Source organism: Acipenser ruthenus, chromosome 14 (genome assembly GCF_902713425.1).
Source record: "Acipenser ruthenus chromosome 14, fAciRut3.2 maternal haplotype, whole genome shotgun sequence".
Taxonomy (NCBI): Eukaryota; Metazoa; Chordata; class Actinopteri; order Acipenseriformes; family Acipenseridae; genus Acipenser; species Acipenser ruthenus.
The window spans coordinates 11,071,975-11,082,243 of NC_081202.1; the positions used below are offsets into that span (position 1 = coordinate 11,071,975).

General features: G+C 36.6%; 1 protein-coding gene across 6 annotated transcripts in view; it reads left to right on the plus strand.

Moving 5' to 3' along the window:
• Window positions 1-1,092: 1,092 nt before the first annotated feature.
• The window catches only part of LOC117419882 (forkhead box protein P2), a 149,174-nt gene continuing 139,997 nt past the window's right edge, over window positions 1,093-10,269 (plus strand). For 2 of the 6 annotated variants that reach the window (XM_058985812.1, XM_058985814.1), the window contains exon 1: window positions 1,096-1,751. The gene's annotated coding sequence lies outside the window, so the exon portion shown is untranslated. Of the gene's footprint in view, window positions 1,752-10,269 lie in introns of all 6 variants that reach the window. The other 4 variants (XM_058985813.1, XM_058985815.1, XM_058985809.1 and 1 more) reach the window with 4 other exon arrangements.

The window sequence follows — 10,269 nt, forward strand, 5'->3', positions numbered from 1 at the left end:
GACTGTATTGGCTGAGAACTAGAGACACACAGTTTCTTTGTGGAGCACTTTCTTGCTGCACTCCCGCCTCACATATTTGACACTTGAAATGTTCATAGTTAATCTGACGCACACTTTCAAAGTCATTCATCGTTATATATTTAGTACACTGGATTTAATCAAACATACAATAGGTACTCAAAATGCTGACGAGATTACATTCACTGGTCAATTGGCTATCAAACTTTTTTTTTTTTTTTAAAAAGGTGAATCCTTATCTGAAAAAATACATTTAACTACTGTACTCCCAATAAAATAAAGACGTTTGTTTCCCAGTTGAGTTTTAAGTATTACTGGACATTGTTTTAGATGTTTTATTTTCATTTTTCTAAGTAGCCAATTTTGCTTTCCACTAACAGTAACACTATGGTGTTCCTATGTAGCCTATATAACATTGAAACACTGTAAATGTATTTCGGTAATACTAACAGCAGGAGCCTAGTGTTTACTAAAAAAAAATTAGTTGATTAAATGAGTTGATACTTTCAATGTAACACTAAATTTACTCATACAGTAAATTACCAACACGTTTCATCAAAAGCTTAGTGCTTTAAAGAATTATGCTGGAAAATGAAATCCACACTGTGGTTTCTTGCCAAATCACAGCAAGTACTAAGGGCTTTACAGTTAATGTTAGTATTAAGCGCCAGCACTCTAAAATCAACCTGTATATGGGGTCTAGGCCTACCTGTTTTTATGTTGTTTTTTTTAATGCAAGCCTAATGAATGTAAAAGTATGTCCAGTCGCAATAGTTTTTTTTTTATTTATTTATTTTTTGTATGTTTTGTTTTTTGTTTGTTATTTGTGTTTATGCATTTCCCAAACCTCTGTCACTTTATTTACCTTGCAGAAAGGGGAGGTCAGTTTACTTTTGAAAACACGCATGTTACTAGATACCGGCATAGCCATTCAAATGATTACAGTACAATTATAAAGGGATTGACAAGTGTACTCGCTCCAAACCTCCACAGTGAAACAATGACCGCCCCGTTCCTATGAAGCACGAACTGAATGCTGTACATTGCATCTAATCACACTAGTATATTTCTCACTGCCACTGGTTTTCTTTAGAGTTGGTCAACTTATCTGGAACACAAAGAACTGCTCCGAAGCCTACAACCGGGATGTGGTCACCAGCGCCCCCCTTGTGAAAAAAAGGCTATCTTAACTGGCCTTGCCCCCGAGGAGGGGAAAAAAAAACAGCTGAAAGGGACAAACAAACAATTTACAAATACTTTTTTGTTTACATAGCAGGTGGACGTGACGTCACCTTGGGTCGAGGTACTTCAAAAAATAACAACATCCAACTCCGCGAGAGTACCTCCCTTGGGGCTGCATTCTAATAAGCTAGTCCCAAACACCTAGTTGAATACATTTAGATACACTGAATTCTAATGCAAAAAACATGCTACAGCTACTCCGCGAGTCATGTGAGAGCAATCTAACAGGAGTTAGTGTGTAGCTTTCTTTTCTTTTTTCATTAATAATAACAGCAGCTGTGACTGTGAAGAAGAGAGCGCGAGACAACGCGTGCATCTCCGAGCCCAGCTCCAGCGGAGGAATATCTCAGTTGTTATTTATTCGGCTTGTTGTTCATTTTCTATTTTATGATTAACCTACGCTCTCACGTGTGAACCTTTTCCAAAGACTGCAACAACTTCTGATCTGGTGGCTGTTTTTTTTCACCCTAAAGGAAACAGTCTGTATTTTGGTAAGTTTACTCTGTTTCTCCCTTTTCTGACTTTCACTTTTCTCAACACGCTGCCAGCAAACTTCACTTGTTCTTTTGAGCTTTGCAGCTGATTCGAGTGGATGACCGGTCCAACAGCCCTAGTTTGCAGTTTAGCATAGGTTGTGCCTTTTCAGTTTTATTATATATATATATATATATATATGAGAAGTTTGAGAAAAAGGAAAACTGCTGTGTACCAAAATGATCAATAAGAAAAAAAGAAAAGGCTATTTCAGGTACTTAAAAAGGTAGACTAATTGCTTAAAACTCAATTTTCAGGACGTGCAAGCTCTTAAATGCTTTATTAGCCTTATTAATAAAACATGTTTGCTGTTAATACTTAAAAAAAAAAAAAAAAAAAGAAAATAAACCTGGCTAACTTAAAATGGCTTTAAAAGTCAAATGTAGTAGTAAATGGCTGAATTGCCAATCGCTCTGTCTTTTTATATTCATCACCGGGTTTGAAATATTGCTCGTCTCGCTTTCTGGAAGGAGGTACCTATGTGGTCGGGTATAGGTAATTCCACAGATAGGATTATAGCGTGAAAGAAAGTAACGTGGTGTTACCTGCTGTTGTATAACAGTGTCACCTGTAAACACAACAAGGATTAATGCTGTTTACTTTAAAGCCGATTTAGATCATCTGCTAATTTATTTGTTTCTTTATGTTTTTAGTCATAAAATACAGTATTGCGAGGTACTAGTAGCACATTGGATAGTGTGTAATTCAGGGGGCAAAGGCAAGTCCAGAATGGCAGAATAAAACTGACTAGTAACCGTTTGTGGTCATGCTGAGCAACTACACATATTGTAAGGTGATTTCAGGTACTTGTTCAGTTTCGAAAATACTACTGTATTTGTGTTTTATTTTAAATGTATGTTTTAGTTACATTCGATACAGTGTCAAATCATTCCTATTTGTAAACTTTGTAAACTTCACTTACACTCCAGTGTTTATAGTTGGAGTGATTAGCAGCGGACAGATGTTGCCAGATGTAGACTAGCTAATTTGAAATACATTTCTGTAAAATTTACCTAGAATGAGAGTGAAAGTTGTAAATATATTTTAAAGGGAAATATTGTGAACGCGTCGAGGTTTTTTTTGAAAAGGTAATTACAAGTGACAACAATGGATCCAGTTTCGATTTAGAATGTACTTTGATGAAAGAGAACCGCATTTTGAACATACTTTTTTTTTTTTTTTTTTTTTTACGTAGAAATTGATAAAACACTGTAGTACCATGCTCTTACAATACCAATGGAATTACAATGTGGATTTTCTGTGTTTGTATCTGATAAAAATAAAAAGAAACGTATTTGTTTTCATAGATGGTTGGCGTAACTTCATGTTGAATAGATACAATTTTAAATTGTCAGGTTAATGCATTTGTATTAATAGGAATTTGTAAGTGGTTCATACTTTTTTGTTGAGATAATAGCTCATTATTCTGCCATGACCTATGCAATATAATTACCAGTATTGTAAACTGTTATCTTCAAGTTACATGTGTTATTTTATGTTTATTATTATGCATTTAATAATTTGGAGATACATATTTGTAAGTACAAGCCATACTGTATAACTGTACAAAGCTTCAATCGTACAAACTCTAGGCATTTAAGGCTTAATGTAATAATACTATTACATATACTGATGATGATAATGATGATAAATATGGTCGTGAAACGAAAAATCTTACCATAGTTGAATATAATCTCACTATTTCTTAAGAAGTCAGAGATTCACAGCCGCATTATTAATTGAAATCTGGTTTTTAGAACCTTTCCATTCGTAAACTACAGTTGCCATAGACTGCATGTAGCCGCAAGGCAGAAACAGTGAGGCCACTTTAGAAGTAGATGAAATAAGACGTAGCAGTAATTTAAAGCATAACAAAAAATACTGTGGTCAGTTTCAACCATTGACACTGTTAAATGCTGAGCCCTGCTTATATTTCTACCATGTAAGATGTGTGTATATATGTGTGTGTGTGTGTGTGTGTGTGTGTGTATATATATATAATATTTGTCCACATATACTTAGATCATTTCTGGCATCCTTGAACATGTGTTTTTAGTAGGAATCTAGTATTAATTTTTTTTTTGCATTTAAACAGCACTTGGCGTATCTGTCCACACACACACATAGGTTTGAAAATAGGTAAAACTGCAGTGTACAAAGGTTGTTTTTTTTTTTTTTTTTTTTTTTTTGGATGTACACAAAATGTTTAAATTTTATATATATATATAAAGGCAGGCCTATGTCTTTGTCAGTAACATTATAACACCTGTGTGGATTTTAGAACTGGTCATTGTTGCATTGAGTAATAACTGTATCATAACCTGGCTGGCACTTTCTTCTTTTTCCTTCAGCTAATGTAATTCACAAATGGTGGTTTTTAAGCTCAGACTTGTTTCTCCTTGCATCTCACATTTTAAGGTGCTTTTTTCCATTATTTTAAAAATGTGAAAACAAAATCATTTTACAGCATATGATTATTAAAACATAAAATATGGCAAGGTATGCTAATACAATACATCATATTAAATACACATTTTAATGATTTTAGTGAACCCCTTCATATTTTTTTAAAACAGCTCCAAATCTGAAGTTGGTAAAACATATCCTGTGTCTGCCTTTGTTTTACCCATGGCTGAATGCAGTCACGTATTTATATTAAATCCACCATTTACATAAGATAGGTTAAACAGAAATAGTTAAATAAAAATAAGGCTAACTTTTTATTTTTTTTTTGGGGGGGGGGGAAGAGAGAGAGAAAAAAGATAAATAAACTAGCGTATCTTTTGAGTGCGTGAGGAGCTTATTTGAGTATTTAGTTACTTACAGATTGAGTGATACAATCATTTTGTGCCTGGTGAAGGTTCAGTTCCTTTTTACTTTCCCTATACTTTCAGTAGTGACTGTTCAAATAGACGTTATAATTTGTACCTAATGTGTATTACATCGATCTGTTTCTGCCGGTGACCTCCAGATTCCATCAGCGTTGCTATTATACTCCTCACTCTCACATTTATTTATTTATTTTTATATATTATTAAATATAATATTGCTGCTTCAACCTTGGAGGGATTTTCATTTTATGGAAAATATCAAAAAACAAAAGCTTGTATACTATGGTTTCAATTGTCAAAACATTGTCTTTTCTACTGCAGTGTTTTAATGTATGGGCTTCAAGTACAAATAAACTGTGCAGTACTAAGACTAATAGCAATTAAACTGGAAATGTTTCTGTTTTTAGCACTGTGAACTTCATAGAAATGTTTCCATGACAACCTCCATGCTAGTTAAGGCAACCAGAGGTGATCAACAGTTTATATTTTTTCTCCTGCAAGAATGAAATTTGTGTTGACAGTTTTGGCCTTTTATGGCACTTTTGTACCGCGTCAAAGTATTTGTTTACCAGATCATATGCTGTTATCTGTCAGCCCGAGATAGATTGACTTCTTTTGATAAAAGGCTGTATCTCATGTTTAAGAGGCTCCTACACTTTAGTTATCCACATTAGTGTAATAATCTTTTTTGCTTCAATGCATTGTAAATTAGGGCGATTTAGAATTTACAGCTAGAAGATACTTTTTTTTTGGGGGGGGGGGGGGGGGCTGAATAAATTAAAGTAATACAAATTATCTCTTCATAAATATGCACCATTTATATTATACAGAAATTGTAATATTATTATTATTTTTTACATGGAACAAGTCATATTTTTCCACTGCTTCAAACAAGGTTAGCAGTAGCTACTGATGTATGAAACTTTTTCTCAAGGATGCACCCTGATCATCAAAATTCTTATTTTCTTATTTACTTAAAGATGCATTTCCTCTTAGGGTTCTAAATGTGTTTGTGTATTTATTTATTTGTTTGTTTGTTTGTTTTACATTTAAGGTTGTTGCCCAGAAAGCCTTATCACTTTATATAGGTTTCTTGTAACAAGTTCTCGGAATACAAAATGTAAACCGGTATAAGATCTCCTTTTTTTTAATATTTTCATTTTTGTCTTGTTGCCCTGAGCCAACATAGAGCTTTTATGACATTCATACCCTGAAAGCTTCGAGGGAGGAAGCTTGTGTGCCTGCAGCTAAAACTTCCTTGGGTTATATAAACAAACTGGTAGGCCAACTGATTCTGGTATAGCACATGTGCAGAAAGTTACATTATAGTAGAATGTAGTAAACATTCAATGAGGAATCCTATTTCAGTGTGAAATTGTACACAATTGTTCCACTGCACCTTTAAATGTTGGATGACACTTCTCATTTCATAGCACATGCATGTATTTTTATACACAAGCGATGCAAAGTAAGAAGTCATGGTGATCTTGATTTTCATACAAATTGCTCTAAATCTGTATTTGTAGGTATGGCAGAGGTGTATATCACTGGAAAACTTTATTTATCAAGATCTGTGCAACTTCTAAAATCGGTGGGGTTTTTTTACACTGTGAATAGCATAACCACTGTTGCTTAAAGGTGTAAATAATGGGGTCCCTGAGTGGCTCACCTGGTAGACGCGCAGCCGTGTGGTGTGCAGGGTGAGTCCTACAGCGCAGGTTCACGTCCTGGGTGTGCAAAGTAGGCTGGTCTTCACTGGGGACTCCAAAGGGAGCATCACATTAGCTGTGGCGCTCCTGTGGGTTAGGAACCATGCTGGCCAGGTGCCCAGTGAGCTGAGAGTGGATACCTGCAAGGTTGGCCTTTGTCCTCCAGAGGTTGGTGGATCACTGACATCCACTTTTGAGTTCCTGGGTGAAAAAGGAATCTGAACACCCACTGAACCTTCGGGTCTCCTGAGCCATGTGGGGAATTGGTGTGGTGAGGAGAAGTGATTGGGCATTCCAAATTGGGAGGAAATTGGTGGGGGTGGGGATAATAATTGGACACACCGTCAATTGCAGCATACCAAATTTAGTCCACTTGATGTGTCTAACTAGTGGATTTAAGAAGGATTAGTCCACTTGATTGGACTATCATCATGGGTAGATCATCTGCTATGATTTCCATTACACGAGAGTAGATGTTAAAACTTCATGCTGATTTGAACTCGGCTCTCGCCAAGATAAGCACCAACTAAGACGTAGCTTTACAGTAAACTAATGTGATCCATATGTGTCTCCATCCATTTACGTTTCCTTCCATATGATGATGTAGATATCCTTCTGTCTGGTGTTAATGGCTGAAGTGTAATGCTGGCTCCAGGGATCAGCTTATTTTGCCTCCCTGGCGCATCAGCACACACAACGGCTGCGATGCTGGCTCCGGGGATCAACCAAAGTGCGGCCTCCCCAGCGCATCAGCATGACAACCGTCTGGATTGAGCTAAGTAGGGTACATCTCTGGGGTTTTCAAGTGGGCACCTTCCATCCTCAGTGTTTCGTCGACTAGCCCACGACACCTCAAGAGGGCTCGACGGTGATTCTGGCGTCCCAGCATCACCCCCCTCCGTCCCCCACTCAACTCAGCCCAGCTTACTTACCTGTCCCCAGCCAGAATCTTTCCGTCTCAACCACAGCCAGTTGCTGCTCCTCTCTGCTGCTTCAGATAAGTTCTTCACTGTGCGACGCAACTCTTGGCCACTGAATCCGACGTCTCTGAGAAACCGGGTTGTAGAGTGTGCCACAAATCCTCGACAACCCACTTCCACTGGGTAAACCCGAACTCTCCATCCTCGCTGTTCCGCTTCAGTGGCTAGTTGAGCATACCGCAGTTTCTTCCTCTCATACGCCTCATCTACAGCATCCTCCCATGGCACTGTTAACTCTACCAGGTGAACAAGGCGTGCTGATCCAGACCACAAGACAATATCTGGTCGAAGGTTAGTGGTGGCAATCTCAGGTGGAAAAATAAGCCGTTGACCAACATCTGCCAGCATATTCCAGTCTCTAGCAGCTTCCAGTTGTCCTGGGCGAGGATTGGTTTTAACACCTTTTCTTGGTGGTTGCTCTCCTGGGCGGAGGAATGTTGTCTTTTGTGTGTAATGTTTTGATGGAACAGGTGGCAACTTAAACAAATCATCCCGATTGCAGCATACCAAATCAGATTCGTGATGATCGTGTTCAAGTGGATTAACTTAGTACTGTGAAGGATAACTTTATTCTGTACACTTCTTGTGTCCGTCACGTTCAGGCAGTCAGAGCCGTGAGAATAAAGTCTTGCGCAATATATATATAGGCCCTACATTTTTAAATAAACTTTTTAAACCTGTACCTTTTGATAACGTTTTCAGTTGAACGCAACACAATTTCAGTTAATATGCTTTAACTATAAATAACTAATGGTCAATTATCACGCATTTAAACGTTTCTGTGCCTATGCAGCGGTGTTGGCAGCTTAAATGCAAGCAGAGTCTGATCCATCAGTTTGAAATGTGCATGAAAAAAACAACATTTTTTTTTACCTTTAAATATGTTTGATGTAATAAAAATGCATCTTTCATTTTGTACAGGGATCTCCTTTATATATTTCTACAGCTATAATTTTAGGACTGAGATTTAAAAAATACTATATGAACATAATTTATATATTTTATTTAACGTCATGTAGTCAAAGAAACTACAAAATTGTCAGTTTTTTGTTAAATACATGAAAAACTACAAAGCGATATGTAATTTAATATATGAACTTAACAGTATTCAGGAGGTTTCATTCGACTTTATGAAGCAAAATGTGTTAATTCTATAGGGTGATGGAAAACCTTTGGCCATAGATGTTGGTTAGCCACCATTATTGGTCTAACTTGTTCCGATCAGTTAAACCAATTACCAGGATCATCTGTTTGGTACGCAGCAATGAGGATTAAGTTAGTGCAGGATTTTCTAGTCCTCATCTTAGTCCACTTGACTGAATCACTGGTACGCTGCAATTGACCCACTAAATGTAAGTTTAATGAGGAAATAAGTTTTAGGTACATGAGAATTACTATAACATGTTAATTAAAATGCAAGTACAATAAATATTTTTAATCAATATAAAATAAATTGTATAATGAACTCCTGATGATTCAGTAATGTACAGACCTTGTGGCATACAAAAGAAGAAAAAACATTTATTTACATTTTTCATATTTCATATTTAAAGCTATAGGTATTGATAGTAGCACAGTAGACTTGTTTTCAGATTTTCTGAGGTCACAACCAATGAACCGAGCCAGATGGGTCACAATCCAACCTAAGCCCAAGAGACTTTAATAAATGAAATAGTGTTCATCCAGTCCCCCAGTAGTATAAATGGGATCTCTCTACACTCTCCAGCAGTATCACTGATTGGCAACGATGAGGACAAAAGGGGGGGGGGGGGGGGGTTTCATAAACCATTCAAAATTTCAAATGGAAAACAAAGGCATGTATGAAATAGAGATCTGATTTTATTTGATTTAAATTTCCAGTTTGCTATTGTGGTATGTCTTTATACTTAATTATTTTATGGTATGTGCACACGTCAAAAGCTACTGTTTTTTAAATACAGTGACACACATAAGCAGTAGTAATTCTCTTGCGTGTAGGGAGCCAAGTTCCACATGAGAAGTCACAGAAGAGAGTAATGTGTAAAGAATTACTTAAATGCGAAGACAAGGAAAAAACACCAGTGGCACTGTATGAATGCCTTTTGGACGACCTGTCTGTCTCCCAGGACAGACTAAGGAATGAGATGTGACATTAGGAGGAGACTTTTTCCTTGATAAAGTAATAGTAATAAATACATGAGAATTTAAATGTTATTTATTTATTTAAAAAAAAAATGCAATGTGAATTCAAAAAGCTTAGAAAATTTACTGCTTAGCATGCATTGGTAATGTAATTGCAGTAATAACAATGGCCTACATCCCCCTTCAATGATTTGTGATGTGTAAAACATACTACACAGATTAGGCCACTGTGTTTATACAGTATTAAAAGCAAGGTAAAATGGGTATGTTTATATAACAGGTATATATAATTTTATTTTTGTGTGTTCTGGTGGGTTTTTTTTTTCTCTCAACTCCCAGTGGACAATAATTGTCAGACAAAAATACATCACAGCTCCCACTAATTGACACTTGATTTTGCAATCTCAACTCAAAAGAAGACGAAATGAATACAAAGCTTGTGCAGCTGAGTGTGCACAGCAGACAGAGGCTTGGATTGAGGTATGCTGACAGCACAGCGAAGGAGTCCTGTGTTGTCCATGTCTACCATTTACTTGACCTTGACAGAACTCAATTTCTGACTTTCTGTCACTGTTGCATTTTACTGTACCTTTAGAAATCTGAGAACCTCATGTTTATGAAAGGATATTTGGTATACTTTGGTATATTTCAGATTTTTTGGGGGGGGGGGGGTGTGTTAAAGTAAAACACTTTTTTTTTTTTTGTACAATCTACATATTTGAAGAAAACAGATTTGTGATAGTAACATCTTTTGACAAGCACATTCAGGCTGTAAAAAAGAGCATCAAGCTGGGGGCTTCAGGCATATGGTGCTACCTTCTGCTAGCATAGCTC